Source organism: Urocitellus parryii, chromosome 6 (assembly GCF_045843805.1).
Source record: "Urocitellus parryii isolate mUroPar1 chromosome 6, mUroPar1.hap1, whole genome shotgun sequence".
NCBI lineage: Eukaryota > Metazoa > Chordata > Mammalia > Rodentia > Sciuridae > Urocitellus > Urocitellus parryii.
This window is the reverse complement of record NC_135536.1, coordinates 84,175,830-84,195,468: the sequence shown is the minus strand read 5'-3', so window position 1 is coordinate 84,195,468 and position 19,639 is coordinate 84,175,830.

Sequence of the window (19,639 nt, the reverse complement as noted above, 5' to 3'; positions counted from 1 at the left end):
ATTTGTATGTTTTCTCTAAAATGGCAACCCTTGGCAGTGATGTCATGGTAATGATATGTTACAGTGCCCTGCAAAGAGCTCCTGCAGGAAAAGGCTGGGGAAGCACAGTCTTTCTCCTGTTATGGAGAAAGGTCACACTCTTGTCGCTCTTGCTGACATGGCACAAGTACTAATCTCTGCACTTTGTAGTCAACCAGAATGGAGTGGGCACATTAGACAGCTTGTCCAGGGTTCCCGACTGCACTAACTGTAAATTAGCTTGGGCCTACGCATGCACAAGCAAAAACCCCAGTTTAGACTTTCTTGCCCAAAGTACTGTAATGATAGTCCTTAGGCCTGTCATTACTTCTGAAATTACAGTCAAATGGCTATGATTTGGCAGCTACCAGAGGAAAAAAGACTCTTTTACTGAGGCATTTTTGCTAGATCATTCTGCACTGTTGCGATGTTGATGAAGGCCACCTTAGGAAGACAGAAACAAGGTGAGATAAGAGAAAACAAATCTGAAAAGTTTTTAGTGCTCATAGGTTATTTGAATAATTATAATCTCTTAATAAAGTGAAAATAAATCTAGGTATATTTAAGTTAAGGGTTAGCTGTGTATGATATCTTTTTCTCTTATTATAACTTAAGGATTCTTATAAGCATTATGTCTCAAGACCAGAGGGTGTGTGGTTGTTCTGCAAGCATTTTATTCTTTAGACTGAGGCACCAATTTAAACAAATGAATAATAATCTCTATTTAGAAAATGTACTCGATTTGCTTTGTAGTCATACCAAAACATTGATATGTATTTATCAGGCTTCATACATTTTTTCATCTTTTTTTAACTTTGCAACAGAAATAGACACCATTTCCCTTTCTTACATTTTGGTCTTCAAATTTTTTTATTGTACATATACCCTTCCTAAAGGAAATTATAATCAGTTTTTTTGTTTTTTCTTTTTTGTGGGGGAGAATGTTTCCATATTGTTAGCAATTCTTGTAGTTGTGATGTTGTTTTACTCCTAGTGATATTTTGTGTTCTCTTTTATTATGTAAGTTTGAGTGAAAATTATAAAAAGAACTGTCAACAGGATTTTCTGGCCCATCCTGCTTCTCTATTACTTCAGTTACCTGTATCCAAAACTCATTATTGGCAGCATATTGGATACTGTGGATGTCAGCACTACCGTGATTTTCCTTGGTAACATATTTCAGTGTTGTGCAATAGTGTGGAAAGCAAATGTTGCAGTTCTCCATTATTATTATAATGGGATCAAATAATGTTGAGTCCTTATTTCAAAACTTGATCTAACATCCATAAATAAAACTAAACCTCAAAGTTTCCCAGGGAAGTGGAATATAAGGGAGGCAGATGCTACAGAGTATTTTCCACCACCAAGTCCGTGGTGGAAAATGATGAGTGTGTGTTCACTTATCCTTCCTGAGTGAGGCATGGAAAAGGGGTAATGGAGTTCTTGGTTTTGGGGACCGAGTCCCATAAACTAAATAATTTAGGTATTGTTCTGAAAGAATAGAAATTAAATTGTTAGATAAGTGCCCATTAAAGGATATGAGGGGTGATGGAATGTATTCAATCTACTCTTTCTCTTTCGTTTGCCATTTTTTGTGTGTCTATTTTTTTTTTTTTTGGTACTTGACGTGGATCAACTTTTTCCTATCTCTGTGATGCACTAAAAAGAAAGTTTTATAAAGCCTTAATCCATTTTAGGAACTTGTGCTCTATTACATTCAATCTGGGAAGTACTTTGAGGGAACTGAGTATTTTGCTTTCTGCCCTCTGTCTTTAGGGGCAGTGTAATAAAATAGCTTTAATAATAGGGAAAGGAAATGGGGGAAAATCATGTGACCAAATGACTTATGGAGAAACATGTTTCCCTGGTGTTCCCATTCATTTATCTCTACTGTATAATGCATTTTTCTTGTTTTACTGGGTAATTAAACCTTCAACACTCCCAAGTTTGTGAGGAATCTGAATCCCATTACAGGGAGATGCCTGAGTTTGATTCCCTTCTATTATTATCAGGAGTTGGCCTCTTTTAAAGGGAATGCTTTTGATAATGCTAGGAGAGGTCTCTAAGGAGAGTCCCTTCCCTGAGCCAGTTAAGCACTGTCACATGTCTTGGCAGGGTTTGCTGAACTTTTAGGTTAACTTCTACAGCTGTTTCTCCCCCTCCCACCTAAATTTTGTTTTAAACTTATTGCCTTGTCTGCTTCTTAATAGAGCAGGATCGTTTTTCAGAGGTAGAGCCATTCTTTTCTTTCAAGTTACATTTTTATGAAAAAGAAAAAAAAAAAAAGAAAAGAAAAAGAAGAATCCACATCAAAGCCCTTATGAGAGAGACCACAGGTTTTCTGCATGTGTCTCCTCTAGTATAACAGTAGTCTGATACCAACCCTGGAGATGAATTACTTAAAAGTTACACTTTCTATTCTGACCCTTTAGATTTAAAGCCAACTCTTGTGTCATGTGTCTTTAATCTGAAATGCACAGCAAGGATTGTAATTTGCATTTATTTGCTTTTTGAGCTATGGAAGAAAAAGCTATAAACTTGTTTTGCATGTGGCCTCTCTTTTGGATGCTTGGATCATGCAACTTTATTCAATTTTAAAAATCACAAATAAGCAAAATAGAGTGGTTCTAACTTGTTTTCCTTAAAAAAAATTATACACATAGTCAACTATGCATTAAGAATGTACCTATCTGGCATCCAGGAGATGAGGTAATTTCACAATGTGGCAATGTTGGACAAGAACTCTGCAATATGTATATGCTTCTAGAAATAGAAAATGCAATATGAAAGACTGAATACTATTTTGGCTGGTTTAAAGACAAATCAGGTGAAACTATATTCTAAAACTTTAGCCACCAAATGAAATAATGTGTAAACAAATGAAAGAAAAGTTTTAAATCTTGAAGAAGTTCTTTTTCTTTTTAATCTGTTAAATTAATTGATTTTCAATTATATTTGGCTTGGATGAGATATTATTACTTTAGGAGATTTTAGAGCTATATTGACTTTTATCAGTATTTGATCATTCTATAGCTAATAAAATAATTGAAAGAGAAGTAAACATTTTCCTCTTTTTCTTACTGAAAATAGCTTGTGTGGCATTTTAATTTTAAATATTTCTCTGGAAATGAAAAATTTGTACATTATTAAGTTAATATGAAAACAGAGTTTTTATGGTTAAATAGAAAAGACTAGTTGGACCCTATAAGGGACCAGATTTTGGTTGTGGCTCTGCTGTAAAGTGTGATGATGGTTCAGGCACTGAACTTCTGAGTCCTAGTGTTCTAATCCGTGATATGTCACTTTACTCTAATAGTCTATAATGCTATATATACACATATTTTTGATAATGTATTTTCATTTAAAACCTCATTGATCTAGTTAATATTGTTAAGTTAGTATTGCTAATATAATCTTGATTCCAGTTTTTCTCTTTAAATCAGGAACCTGGGTTGCATATCTTAGCACCAAGAATAATGTACTCCCTACTCCCCCCAAAATAAAAACAAAATTCTCTCCAAGAGCACTAAAAGCTCAGAAACCAGATGTGGTTTATGTAGGTATTCATCATGAATTGGCAGCAAATTATAATTATAGAGACAACCAAACCCAAAGACACACTTAAGAACTGAGCAAGAGCGACAGAGATTTAAGTGATCCTGAAAGGAAAAGACTTCTTAGAAAGTATTTAAATGTCTTAATTTTTTCAACTTTGCAGAATGGTAATATAAATGAGGAAGAGGTCCTCTATCCTGGCCTTAATAAGAATATCTGTCCTACTCTGGAATCCTCTGGTTAGGGTACAGGGCTCACTTGGGCCTGGCAGTATAACATATTATTGGGATTAGAGAATGCTCTGATTTCAAGTGCACTGGGATTGAAGTTTGACTATACCATTTACTAAAACTTAACTGTGGAAAATTACTGAGTTTTTTTTCCCCTCATTCAGCTCTCAGAAGGGAAAAGTTCCTGGTAGGAACTATATTAGAATTGTAAATATTCTACACCTAAAACAAATTAAATGCTCGATAAGCAAGAGATGTTAGTGATAGTAGATGGATTCTCTTCCCGGATTTCCAGTCTCCAGAGATTTTCAATTTACCCTCCAAAGATAATCTCTGGAGGTTGTAAATCAGGGCAGCATCAACAGGGAGCTTGGAAGCATGAGGCACTATCTATGTAGGGCCTGGATGTGGGGTACACTCCAGCAGAAGGCTTTTGGGGAAAGCTTTAGAGCAAATGCAGATCAATTACAATATCTCCAGCTTCTCATTGAGAGCTGGCTTCAGGAGGCTGTCTGCTTTGACTGAAGTGAGGAATTAATTTATCTTTTGCATGCAGACGGTATTGTGAGACAAGATACATATTTTCACGTAGCAACTGTATTATTTTTCTGATATTACAACAATCCTACGTGTTTTATGGTGGATGTTTATGTTATTTTTCTGCCAGGGTCCTTTCCATCTCTCCTGAAAGCAACCCACAATGCTCCTCTGAAACAAAGCTGCCCTCTTTCCCAGTTCCAAGTGGTTTGCATGAAACTGATGCTACGCTTAGCTCCCAGGGATGCACTGAGTAGCTTAAACTGTGGATCAGTATGTTAAATTATGTCTTTTAACAGGGAATGATTTTGGAGTGGGCACTTGAAGACCTGAAGTCTTGTTGGGAGTCTCAAGATTTTTGCTTGGCATGCAGGGACATGGGTTCTTTTCTCCCTCTGGACATGAAGAAAGAAACATTGGTTTTGGGAATTGCCAGGATCACCTTGGGTGTATCTGAGTAGAAAATATCTGAAAAAAAAAAAAAACCCATCAACAACGCAAAAGGGAGAGACAGTAAGACAGATGCTTTACTTTCAATGTGCCTTGCAGACTCAAAAGTTTCACTCTCTCTTATCATATTACTCATCTGTTTATGTACAAAATCTCTACTTGTAAATGATGGAAACTGATCTGGATAAATCCTTAGCTGGCATTTCAGTTATCAGAGACTCTTTTTTTTTTTTTTTGTATAAGCTAGTTTTGATTGTGTCTTCTGGAATTCTAAATACATTAATTATATATTTGTTAATAATAGAAAATTTAGAAATAAGCAAAGAGAAGAAACTGATTCTAGCTATAGTCTTTATATCCATTAACCACTATATATTTTGGCACTATATATACAAGCATACCTTTGTGTATATATACTCATGTACAATAAAAGTCTTTAAAAAAGTAATAACACTACATTTTATGAGTTTTTTGCTAACATTATTATATATCATTATGTGTTATACTATAATCTTACATTTAATGAGTCTCAAAATATTTTATTATATGGCTATACCATAATTTAAGCAATTTATACACTTAAATTAGAACTGCATTTTTACTGATATAAACATACTTATACATCAGGCTTGGCACCTGTTTTCAAATTTTTTCTTTAAAAAAACATTTTATTGATACATTATGAGTATACATAATAGTGGTAATAATTGTGACATATTAGTACATACACCTAATATAATTTGGCAAATTTCATTCCCTAGTCCTCCCTTTCTGCCTTTTTCCTTTCCTGTTCTTAAATATTTTCAAAGGAAAAATTGTGAAAAGTAGAGTTGATGATTAATGGACTTAAACATTGGAATATAGATGTATAGATGTGTAGACATGAGGTAGAGATTTTACAATTAGTAACCTGCATGAAGGAATTTTATTCTCTTAAATCTGCAAGAAATTTAAATTATAGCCATGTTTACATGGAGCTGCAAGTTATCCAAGTTGGTGGTTCATTTTAGTTTAACAAACAAGTTTTAGGTTTTTTTTTTTAAATTTTTATTCATTGCCTATCTACGTTTAACTATTTTTTAAAGGTAGAACACTAAAGTCATAAAGATCATATAGTAAGGAAAATGTTTAATCTACTCTATATAATAGCATCTGATTGTTTGTAACTGCATTTAGTATTGCTTACTTTGAGAAAATAGTAGGTATGTAGAAATATAAGAACGTGTGATTCTGTGTAACAGAATAGGCAACCCTTTCTTATCTAGAGCTATTTTCCACCATGTTCCTATTTAACTAAAGATGTTTTTAAAGGGTATTTTCAAAAAGCTGATCTAGTAACTTGAAAGATTCCACTTTCTAAGGTCAGAGCAGATATGCTTCTAAAGATTCTTAAGAGAATGGAAAGAATACAGAGGAAGATGGGAAACAAAAAGAGAGACAGGTTCCAAGTAGCATTGATGATTTGACCCAGTTGTGCCCCTAAGTCACTCTGTTTGGTCAAAGAAAGTGTGTAGGTCTCTTGCCTTTCAAGCCACTAAACTTACCTGTCTTAAAGCTGAGTGATTGGGGTCACTACAATGTAACATTTCAAAATACTCATCTGGTTTGGCTGAAATATCCTCTTAGCAACACTCTAATTTTTTCAGGTCAGGGTTAAGGTGCACATGACAGCACTGTTACTGACCAGAGAATTATCAGACCCCCAAAGATGTAATTGCTAGCAATACTAAGGGCTGTAAGAGAGAGAAAGAGAGAGAGAGATGCTTTTTTAAATCCCATTTCACAAATGGCTATACCTTTCTTGCCTTGACAGGAAAGTAGATCTTCTTGAAATGCTTCAACTGACTTCTTTGTCTGGATAGGATGAACACTTGAAGACAAAAGCCTTCCTGATCCCTACAGCTATTTCCGTTAACTCCTTAAAGACCAAATCCTGCGTGCGCTCAGCTGCTGAACTGTTTTAATGAGGTGCCACTGATTTTAATGGGGCAAAAAAGATGGATGATTTACACCAGATGTCCATAAGGGCCATTCGGGGATTGCTTTGCTGGACACGTAGTACATCATGTTGCTCGTTGAATTCTTAAGGGGTTAACTTGACCTTTCCCTTTAACACAGCACTAAAAATAATGTAATTTCCATTCTTGGTGTCTCTTTTATTTATATAGAAAAGCTTCATGACAAACCCACCAGGCCTCTGAGAGCAAGTTTCTCATTTATGTCTTTGCCATCCATAAACCCTAGTGGGTGATTTTGAAAGTGAGAATAGACACCGGTGGATGTTTCACTCATGAGCATGGTCCAGGCTTTTATTACCTACATTTCCAACATTGAATCATTTCAGAATGAAGGACTCTTTTCTAAGATTGTTGGTCAGTGTTGTAGACCTCATTTCTAGAAAGTTTATTCCAACCCATGTAATCAATAATTTTGCCCCTTGGGATATGAAAATACTATAAAAAATAAAGAGAAGGGAAGCACAAGTCTTTTTTAATATACATTCTTGGCATATTACACTGTATTCATTATTTACTAGATTTTGGTGCTATATGCTTCATCATTTGTTAAAGGTTTTCAAATCTGAAATCATTAGAGAATTAAGAAGATGGAAACTTGAGTGACATGTACGTGGAGTCTTAATTTAGAAACTTATCTGTTTAAGAACAGGACCAGTCTTTGGTGTTAACATTGTACCTCTCTTGCTTGGGCCCAATGGACATTCTACCCTTACACATTTACCCAACTCCTTGTGAAAAAGTGAGAACTTATTTATCTGATGGTTACCATGCATTCAGAGAAGTTTCATCTTTTGTCATTTATTTCCTTCAAAGATCAGACTATAGACTTGATTGCAAAAGAAATCCAGACACTCAAAGGCTTATATAAATCAACCACAACCGAGGACCTTTGTTGCAGAGGATCTGAAGAGCAACCGATGACTATGCATTATTTCTTTCTTTTGTCTTCTGCTTCAGTTTTAGGCTTTACCTGTAGTTTTGGTCTCTAGATAAGGAATTTGATTTTTCCTCAACGGTAGCATATCAATGTACGTAGAGTTGAAAAATGCATTTCTGTTTTTCTAGTTGTAAATTTAAATCTTGTATGTTGATATTTTTTATGTCTATATATTCATTTGTGAGGCTTAAATGTTTTTATTGGAATATGTAGCAACTTGTAAATTAGATTGTCTTCTTTAAAATTATTCCTTGTGAGACCAAAGAAGAAAAAGGAGGCAGAGGGGAAGGAGAACAGAAACAGATGGTAAGAAAGAGAAGATATCTTCCCCTTCATCTTTTTCTGATATCATTGACAGTCATTTATTTTTCACACATTCATACTGAAATATTTATGTTGCTGTTTAAGTACAAAACACCCTTGTTATGTGGTTAGACTATATTTCTCATCTTCACCAATTACTATTTTTGCTCAGATGAAAAAGGATGTGAGCTTTGCCACCATTATCTTTAGTGATCTTCATTCCGTTTTCACATTTTTTAACCTTAGTTATCTTATGTGATCATCCTTACAATGCAACGATATTTAATGCAAGCTCACTTTTTGCAAAATTTTGCTTTATAGGCATACACTTTCTGTCATTTCTTCCCTTCTAAAGTTGTGTTCTAATTATAAGTATGTGGTGAGATTAAGCACAAAAATACCCTAAAATTACCAGCTTTCCTTGTAAACACACTTATCAAGAGATGAGGATCCTTTAAATCTGGATTAAACTTGATAGACTGTGACTTCTATGGATCTGCTAGAATCCAGTCCTGAGTCTGAGTCTCTAAAGGTCTTCTCTCCATATCTGCTCTTTCTCCTACACCTATGCCTTCAACAAAGAGACCATACCTGGACTATCCTCCTGGATAATGAGATACCTATGGCTCAGTCACCCACAGTGTTCCATCAGGCATATTAATGAGCCTAGTTTAGACCAGAGGAACAACCAGTTGAGCCCAGTCTATTTCTTTAACCCACAGTATTGTGAATAAATTGATGTTTATTATTTTAAGACATTCCTTATGATGTGTTGTGTTATTCAGAATAGCTTTGCATTAATTAGATTTAGATTCAGATTCAAAATTAGTTATTGCTGCTAAATAGGAAATTTTACAAAAATGATATAATTGTATTCTTATTTCTATAGTTAAGGTGCTTCTTTCCCCCGACTTTATGTTCTGTTAAGATTTTCTTTTGTCCTTGATTTTCTTTAATTAAAATATCATACAACTAGGATCAGTCATGTCTGTGATGTCATGTATGTAGGTATATTTCCTGCTGGATGTTTTCTAGGCTTTCTGGACCTGTAGTTTTATGTCTCTCATCAAGTTTGGAAAGTTTTTAGCCACTTTTATTTCAAATATTTCTTCTCCTCCATTTTATTTTTTACTTTCTAGTATTCTAGGTATGCCTATATGATACCTTTTGCAGTTGTTTCATGGTGCTTGGTGATCTGTACTTTTTCATCCTGTTTTCCCTTTTTAGATGGAGAATTTCCATTGATCTATCATTAAATTATTAGATTCTTTCCTCAACTGTGTCATGCTTTGTTTCTGGTGTTTTTCATTTCTAGAATTTCCTTTTGATTATTTCTTAGATTTCTATCTATCTGCTTACATTACTCATCTAGTCTTATATGTTGTCTACATTTTCCGTTGGAACCCACATTAATTATAGCTATTTCAAATTCCTTATTGATAATTCTAATATCAATGTCATCACTGAGTCTGATTCTGACACTTGCCTTTTCTTTTCAGATTGTGTTTTTTTTCTTACTTTTGACATACTTTGTAAATTTTTTGTTGGGAGCCAGACATGTTGAATCAGGTAATAGGAACTGAGATTTCTAACATAAATGGAATTTATGTTAATCTGAATGGGATTTGGATTGTGTTAATGTTTTCTATAGTTGCAGGTGCCAAAGGCTTCAAATTCCTCCTAAATCCTTGTTTTTGTCTCCTCTCTAGCCTTAGGACTTCCTGAAGTATTCCTCCTGAGATATAGTGAGTGTTCTACAGCTTTATTAGCTGTGCAGAACTGTTATTTTTCTGTATTCCTATCGTCACTGTGAATTTTGGGAGAGTGAGAACATTCTGTAGTCAATTTTTTTATGGGCTCATGTCTCAAGGCTACAACTTTGCAAGTGTTTCTTGATAACAGCTTTTATCCCCTGCTTCCTAGTCTTTCCCTTGTCAGCTGTATTTCTAATCTATTTCCTTTAATGCTGAACCATTGTTGGTTATAATTTCCCTTTCCTCACTTAGATGAGACAGGAAGGCTGGACAGTGCAGGAACCCCTTTCCTCTGGCTGAGAGCTTCCACAGTGCCTTTCTGTAAAGTATATCTTAGTTATTATGGAAGAGGCCAAGGGAGTATATTTCAAAGTGATTCCTTTTCTATCTTCCTGACAAAGTCAAGGGAGTGATCTTTCTCAGCTTTCTACCATAACATTTTAGAGTTCCTGGAGGTAAGGTTTTCTTCAAAAGTGTGTGAGTTCACTTAAAATTGTGACTCTAGAAGTATCTCACTTTCACATAAGCCTTCTATTCAGTCTGCAGCAACTTGGTAAGTTACCATTGAAGTGTCCCCACCAGTTTACAGCATTAGCAGCTTCTGCTCTAGGTTAGCACATCTCAGCTGTGACAGTCTGGATGGTGCCTCTTGATTTGGGTATGCCTGCTTGCTCTAAGATCTCAGTAATTTGTTAGATATTAGAAATATCACTGATTTTTATTTGGCCAGCTCTATTCTTTAAGGACAGAATGAAGACTTTTCCCATAATGGAACTAAAACTTTGGTCCCTCACTAAACTTATGGATCCACTGAAACAATTTCCACATGTTACAGGATGAATTATTGCGGCATTTCTGCGATGCTCCTCCCTTTAGGCCTCTCTAAAGATAGGCTGAGATCTTCCTCTCCTACATGAAATTCTTCTGATAGACAGTCTTCTGTTTGGCTGAACAAAATAAAAATACCTTTGCTCTATCAAAATGTTTTAGGGAAAGATTTAAAAGATGTTATTCCCTGTGGTGCATGCACCATTAAATCCACCTACAGAATGTGGGGTGTCTTCTAAATGCTAAGTGATCTTTTAGAACATTCTAGATCATTCTACACTCCAACCTAAATAACCATAAGTTGCTTCTCATTTCATCTTAGGGTACATACTAAAACCATTAAATAAAGGAGAGGAGTTGTTCCATGATCTGCTTTCGGCTCTAGTCTCTTTTTATGCCTCTGTTCCTCTCATTCAATAACTTTACCACAAATTCTCCTGAAGTTCCTTCAACATTCTTTTCATTTCATGGCCTCCTCTGTGTCATTACTTATGACCATTATGCTCTTTCTTTCCCTAGGTAACTTCAACTCATGCTTCAGTTTTCAGTTTGCTAATTTTTCAGGGAAGTCTTCAGTTTTTTGTTCAGATTGTCTCCTTAATACTTTCACAAAACCTTTTATATTTTGACAAAAAAAACTGTATTTAATTATTAAGGTTCTCATGTAACTCATTATTTAATATCTATCTCTCTCAATTTACTATGAACTCCAAGAGGTCAGGGACTACCTGTCGTGTTCACTGCAGTATACCTTATACCATCAGAGTTCCTGGACAATATTTTGGAATGCATGAATTACGAATGAATACAAATTCAACCTCCATTTTCATCTCACGAAAAACCAAGTCCTTGATTTAGAATTAGGAGCCACAGAAGCTTAGAGGGGCAGTTTTTACATGACCACAGGTTCCCAAGAAGAAAACTAGGAGCAGAAATTTAGCTTGAGTAATGATATGCAATTTCTCCTCTAGGGAAACTCAGAAATATTTTATAAGGGGACTGTATTTCTTGCAGTTTTACAGATGTGGGCATGACTTAATTTCTTTGGATTCCAAAGGAAAGGGTAAACCCATAAGGGCGGAGAGCTCAGGGCCACTCAGGTTACAGCAGCAGTAAAAATATGATTATCATTATTATCAACTAACTAATCTGTTCTCTTCAAGTTTCTCAATGATTGGAATGAAGCATGAAAAAAATACCTCAAAGCCACTGATGACAGAATAATCCCCTGGGCAAGTTTTGTGGTGATCTTGAAACTCCTGAAATCATTCCAGGAATTCAAGTTTGAAGATAACCTTCAGTGGCTGCTTCCAATGAGTGTCACACTTCATTCGTGGGGTTTGCTGTGGGGACACGACTGTGTTATTCTTAATAATCCACAATATCAAGGATTTGTTGGATAGAGATTTAAATTCATACAACTTATCAAATGAAAACATTATACTAAGTGTGCTCTTATATAATACCACATTTGTCATAAACTCTCCATGAAATAGACATTTCCCATTTTTGTTTTTTTACAAATAATAACTGAAACTTAGGATGAAGAACTTTCTTAGCCATAGTCATATGTTCATATAGTTAAATTTAGCGACATCAATAATATATAAACCTTAATTTTCTGATACTCCTGAAGTTGTATATCTCATTTTGGGGGGGGGGGGTAAACAGTATTATGATTATTACCAGTATCTATAGCATTTTTTAAATTATTTTCATTATTACCATGGCTTTTCATACTTAATCACTGCCTTAACCACTTACACTAATAGCATTCAACCTGTGCATTCACTGAGCAGCAACATAAATCAGTATTTTTTTTTGTTCCCAATTTTATAACTTTTGTCCAAAATCCAATTTAAAGAAAGAATATCCTACTCTTCAAACTAACACTCTTCAAATATGTGCATGTAAACAAGAAAAAAATGGAAATGTGTAGGATATCAAGTCTCTGAAAGCAGCTGTTACACATAGAAAGTGAGCACACTTTATAGCAGTTTTTAGTATCTGTTCCAGCTGCAAATGTGCAATATAATCTGAAAATTATACTGAGTAGTATTCATTTAAATGTGTAAACTTTATTGACAAGAAGACAGCTTCCAAAGAAATAGCAGAGCCCATTTTGTCAATTTTTGCATAGAGGAATTTTTTGGTAAATAAGGACAGAGCAGAGGATGATAACTTATTTGACACTTTAAATTGCAACTCAAGGCATACAGCCAATTTTGCAACTTGTTTAGCTTATACAAGAAAATAATTTTGTCTAATTAGAACACAAGACAGTCTTGTTAAATATCTCACGTGTTGGTATTCTTTTACATGGTGTGTATATGCGTCTTACCAGGCACATGAGTTAGATAGACAAAGACACATTCACAAAGTATTCTCATTACAAGGAAAACCAAATGAGAATGTAAGTGACTCAGGGATGGAAAACTCATTCTACAGAGCAATGAATACTTCATAATCTATATGGTATATAACCATATTCAGATTGAGTAATACAGTTTGCTGAATTTTTTCCCCTTTGTCTTGTTCATACACAGACATAACCACAATTTGTTTTCCTCTTAATATTAGCCTCATGAATTACATCAAGAGATTTTTTTTCATTCCTGCTACAGATAGGAATTATGCATTATCTACTCCTTGAAAGATTTATTCAATTCATCTATAATCCAGTTGAACATGGATTTTATAGCTATTGGTTGAGACTTGTTTTTCTTTTGGGGGCCCATTTTATTTTATAAGTTTTTAAATTGAGTAGACTATGTTTTGATAATATTTTTCTTATTATTTTAAAAGTCCTGTGTTTGGAATATTTTCCTTTGTATAATTGAAATTCCTTAATTGTATCTCCCCCCCCTTAATCTTCATTAGCAGAAGTTCATCATATTTTGTCCAAGTACCAGCTTTATGTTTTATGAATATTCTTAACATTTTTGTTCTGTATCTTATTGATTTTTGCTTTTATTTTCACTATGTTTTATTGCTGTTGTTAGTTTTTTCTCTGTACATATCACTTAAACTTTGTGAATTGAATGCTTACCTCCATATTATTTTGTCTTTCCAATTTTCTTTTTCTGCCACATATTTTGGACTGTGGAGTTTTCAATGATGCTTAATTCTAAATATTTTATTATTTCTCTTGCATTTCCTTTTAAATACAAAGAAGTATATAACTAATGTATCACATATATAGAAATTTTAGTTAGCTTTTAGTTACTAATTTATGTATTGTCTTTAGGGAACATTAACTATGATTTCATCTTCTGAAATTTACTTTTGTGGTCAAGTACAGGACTCATTTCTGTAAATGTTCAATGCATATAAAAATGTACTTTCTTTTTAAGTGAATAATTTTTAATAAGAAATAGTTGGAGCTAATTAATTAATTACTTAGTTCCTTATAGCTTCCATATTGTGTTTTTGGCTTTATCTAACCTTTTCTGAGACTTATTTGTTAAAAAATCAACAGTAAGAATTATTGGCATACCTGTATAATTGTTAGTTTTTGGTTTACATATTCTTAGACAACACTTTGAGGTACAGATATTTTATTTTTATTTGTACTTAAGATACTACTTTGCCTTGAATTCTAGAATATTTATCAGAAAGATTACTACTTCAACTTTCTATTTGTTTATTAAACCAATGCTTCTCAAATCACTGTGGAGAAAGGCTGGATTTGCTAAATTTCTTATTCTATTTCTACTTCATTTTACTTTTATGAAGTCTGTAAATATGGTTCTCCAAAAAATAAAACAAACAAATCTATACAAAATATAAACCTATGTTTTTATTAGTAGACTTAAATACATGAAATTTCTTTAATGATTCATAATTCTGGCTCATTTTTCAAAAGAATAGCTCTTTTGTCACAAATTGTTAACAAAAAGGTCACAAACTGGTGTTAATCTGCACTGTGCTTCAAATAGCCTCATCATAGGAAATATGGCTAGATCTTGGGTATTTATTTAATCTAACCTCAGTCTGTTTAATCCATTGGTGAGTTTAATCCATTCATTTTTTTTGGAATTGCAGACACTTTAAATTTATTTCTGCTATCTAGATAGAAAAAAGTAAATAAAAACATGACTCACTATGAATATAACAGTAACCAATTCAGATGGATACATATCAGTTATGTTTGTGACTCAAGAAACACGTATTTTGCTAATGTGGCATTTCTGAGATAGTAAATATACTTGGGTAAAAATATCTGAGCAAAATAAAGCATGTTAAATCCTGGAAAATATCAACATATACTAAAACAGGAAAACTTCTCTATTTATATAAAACAGTTATATTCTGGACTCAGATAATTATACAAATACCCAGTAAAATATTAGACTAACTTTTGGGAGAGAAAAATTCATTTTGCAGGATTGTTCTGATAGTGGCAATGGATGCCCTGCAATTTAATCTGATTTCTGCCTGCTAAAGGCTATAATAAATAGTACCTACCACTTATTATAACAACTAAATATACCTTCACAATTTCAAAATACCACTTTGGGAACTACATTACTCCTGAGACCAGCAGCTCTGGGGGTGGCACAGAACTCAAACTAGGTCAACTAGAGTTTTTCTTCAGGGATTTTCAAACTGGTACTAAACTGTGAGCCTGACTTGGGATACTTTCAGCAGGCATTGCCTTACCAAATGGAAATTGTTGGTTTACAGTGTGTTAAAGAGAAATTAGAATGATGAAGAGAAGAAGAAGCAATACATAGAACCACACTATGATGTTTTCTTGCTCTCTTCTTGATAGGGCTACATTTTCCCTTTTGGTTTTCTGTTGCTTGCTACTAGAAGAATCCTAAAGTAATATAGACACTTATTGCAACATTATGGTTTTGCACAGGTATAATTGGGTATCAGCATATAATAAAAGAGCTAAATAAAGTGGATGATCAATAAACAAAGAATGAGAAAATGTGGTACATACACTCAATGAAATATTACTCAGTTTTAAAGAACAGTAAAATAATGGCATTTGCCAGTAAATGGTTGGAGTTGAAGAATATTATGCTAAGTGAAATAAATCAATCCCACAAAACTAAAGGCTGAATGTTTTCTCTAATAAGCAGATGCTAATTCACAATAAGGTGGGGGTGGGGCAATAGGGAAGAATAGAATTACCTTAGATTAGGTAGAGGGAAGTGATGGAAGGGGAGAGGAAGGGATGTGGGGATAGGAAAGATAGTAGAATGAAACAGACATTGTTACTGTATGTATATATGTGACTGCATGATCAATATGATTCTGCAACATGTACACTCAGAAAAATGAGAAATTATGTCCCATCTATGTATGATATATCAAAGTGCATAAACGCATTCTACTCTCATGTATAACTAATTGAAACAAATAAAAAATTATATAAAAAACAACAAGAATGCTACTATAAAAATAAACTTGTAAGAAAGCTTAACTGGGAAAATTGAAATTGTATATATATTTCAAAAATGAAAATAGATTATATTGGCTATAGAAATTGTGCATTCATTTTAAATATTAAGGTCTCCAAAGATAAATAAAATATCAAGTCTATTCCATATGAATTTCTTTCTTGAGATGGAAAGCTAGGGCAGTTATCTCCTCTCATATAATCTCTACTGTTATTAAGTTCTCTCTGGCAAGGCAAATGTGCTCATGGGAAATGATTACCTTATTATATAGTAGATGTTTTCAGGATACCAGTGTGTTTCAAAATTTTATCTTTGGTTCAATTTGGCATGGATGTTCTTTGGAATGTCTGCGGAAAAAGATATTTCTCTCACATCTGGAAGGTTAGTTACATAGAGAAAAGTCATAAAATGTGTGCTAGGATGGCTAAGAAACAATGACCCATTAGAGAATGCCACTACTTCTGTCTAGTGCTGTTTCTTCAGTAGAGTTTGAAGCACATGCTATTTGATAATTATGTGCAGTTGGTGTTGAAGGACATGGATATTAAGATTCAAGAGGAGCATCTTTAAGGGGAAGTTTAATAAATGATTTAATATGTTCTCTGTTTATATTTTTAAAATCTCTGTTATATGGACTCTTCAAAAATATTAATTTGGGGTTCTGTAGAGCCTGAAAAATAAATAACAGAGGCTAGAGGCCAACATAATCTAATTTTTTATTAATTTCCATTTATCCCTGTTCAATTAATTGGGTTTATGGGAGCCTCCACTCTTTAAGTTTTTTCTTATTCTGGCCTATGACAATCCTCTGATTTCATCTGCTATCCATTCAGGCCTAATTACAAAGTCTAAGTTTTAAAATGTATGTCTATCTGTCTATCTATATACATATGAGCAAAAGAAAAATCACACAACAGTAGGTATCAGAGGAAAGATTCAAAACTGTGCTCCTGTCACCAAGGCCTTAGTAAAGGCTTTTACTATTGCTGCTCTACTTCCTTCCTGAATGCTACAATATATTAAAATATATATATATAAAGATAATAAATTAGTGTTTTTTTAATCTTCTACATAGAGAAGAAGAAAACATCTGACACAGAGTTGGAAATAATACACAGATTTTGTGTAAAAAAAAGATATGGCTTATGTCCTGCTTTAAATGAATGCTTTATTAAAATTTTGCACTGATTAATAAAGGTGTTCCCATACAAATATGTATTAATATTCTTTACCTGGAAACCTGATAATAGTATAAAATGAAGGCATTCAATCATAGAAAAAAGGTCATTGATTTAGTAATTGATTATGAAAAATGGAAAGAATAATATTCTTAGTAACATTTAAACGTGTTAAAATATCAAACAGAAAGAAATACTGGAGTACTATACAATATATACTGGTGAAATATAGTAAAATAATTGGATATTATCAAATGTGATTCATAAAAAGCCAGGCAAATTAGTCAGATTATTTGCTTTGATGGAAGACACAATTTTCTTTTATCTTTCAGTTTGTTTCTCTCTGTTTAATCCAACAAAACTAACTATCTTTTCATTGTGTGTTGTGCACACATCCAGGTGATAAAACAAGTTTGGAATTCTTGAATATAAGTTGCTAGCTATGATCTAATTCTTGAAAAAAGAGCACTTAAAGTCCCATTTTATACTTTATTGCAGAATTCAGTTTTGGTGATTAATCTTGTTAATATCATTGCTATTACTATGAGTAACACTTTGTAATATTTCCTCATAATCCTATTTGCTATTAACAATTGGAAATGATGTGAGTCAATAACTCCTTTATATTGTTTATGTGTTCACATTACTAAAAATGCCATGTCAAGAAAAAAATCGTAACAAAGTAATGCATGTGGGGACAGCTGTTTTTCAAGAGAGATGCTGGAAACTCTACTTTCTTTGTCATGTAAAATTACGTTAGAAAATGCTTTAAGGAATAAATATGGAAAATTAAAGTATCTGAATAAATTGAAAGCCAAAAGGACAAACCCAAATGTCTTCCCATTTTTAAAATTTATGGCATCTTTTAAATAGTTCACTGTATGTTATTTACATTAATTTTAAGTAGTTTAACATTATGTATGAAAGCTGCTATTTGAGAGCTTATCTTATAGATGAAAACATTCAGAACACTGGAAATACCTGTTGTGGAATGTCCCTGTGAAGCTCTTGTGTTAGGTAATGAAACAATGTTCTGAACTGAGAGGACTGGATCCTGAGCGTTCTGACCTCATCAATAGATTGATCCATTTGATGGATTACTAATTTGAATGGACAACTGGTAGGTGATAAAAATTATAGGCATGTGGGGCATAACTGGAGGAAGCGAGTCACTGGGGCATGGCTTGAGGACTATCTCTCTCCCTGGCTTCTTTGTCTCTCAGATGCCTTGCCGCCACGGGTTGAACAGCTTTCTTCTGCCATGATATTTCTGCCTTTGAGTCAGGTAACTAGGAACTGAGACCTCTGAGACCCTGAGCCAAAATAAATCTTTCCTGCTCTACGTTGTTCTTTTCAGGCATTTTGGTCACAGTGATGAGAAACTGACTAACAGAGCACTTTTTACAAGGCCACCAGTTTTGTAAAAATATGTCATATAAGTTTACAACTACATCAATAACATGAAATAAGCAGATGAAATTTACCCGAATTTATTACTATGTAATAACATAGACCAATAATCTGAATCTATCAATCCTAAAACTTTAGTCATATTTTTTCCTGTCAAACTATATTTCTGGAATCATCTAGAAAATTATCTTAGCCTTCTACCTTGTTTCAATAAATGCTAGTCAATGTATTTAGATGTGTTGTTTTTATTGTTGTTTTACCATAAACATTCTTACAAATATCCTTAGTAAATTCATGTATACCTTTTAGTACTTACTTGGTTCATTTTTTTGAAAAATACTGAGATAGAATTACGTTTGAAAGGCATTTCTTTTGAATTGTTGGTCATAGGTATAAGTGAGAGAAAAGTCTCAGAAGATCCAAGTCTTACCCTATCTTTTCTGGAAGAACTTACTTTTACATATAATCTATATTATCCATGTCAGATTCTATGACTTTCTCACACTATTCTTATTTTACATATTCACTATCTTTAAGTATCTTTTTTTGTGTTTATTCACACACATATAAGTAGGAATTTATTTGCTTATTGGCAATTATTTCCATTATACTTTATGCTTCTTAAGGGTATAAATTTCTTTATATCTTATTCACATTTGTGTGCCAAATGTTTTTTTTTTTTTTCCAAAGAATGGAATGTAAGGTAAGGAGTTTTGTAGGCCTTGCTTTCTACACTATCCCTGGAATATAAACTAGTGAATAGCATAATAATAAATATGTTTGTTGAATTGAAGAATATAGTAGGCTTTGGGTAAAAATTTCTTGAATATTACATAATCCCTATGATTCAGGATCTTATTTCTGTACCGTGTTTCTAGATGCAGATGCATCCAGATTTTGGTTGTATTCAGATGATAGCAATATGTTTATTTTACAAAGCATAAGTAAAGCATGTCATTATCCTTTGGAAAACATAATATTTCCCCAATAGAAATTAAGCATTCAGG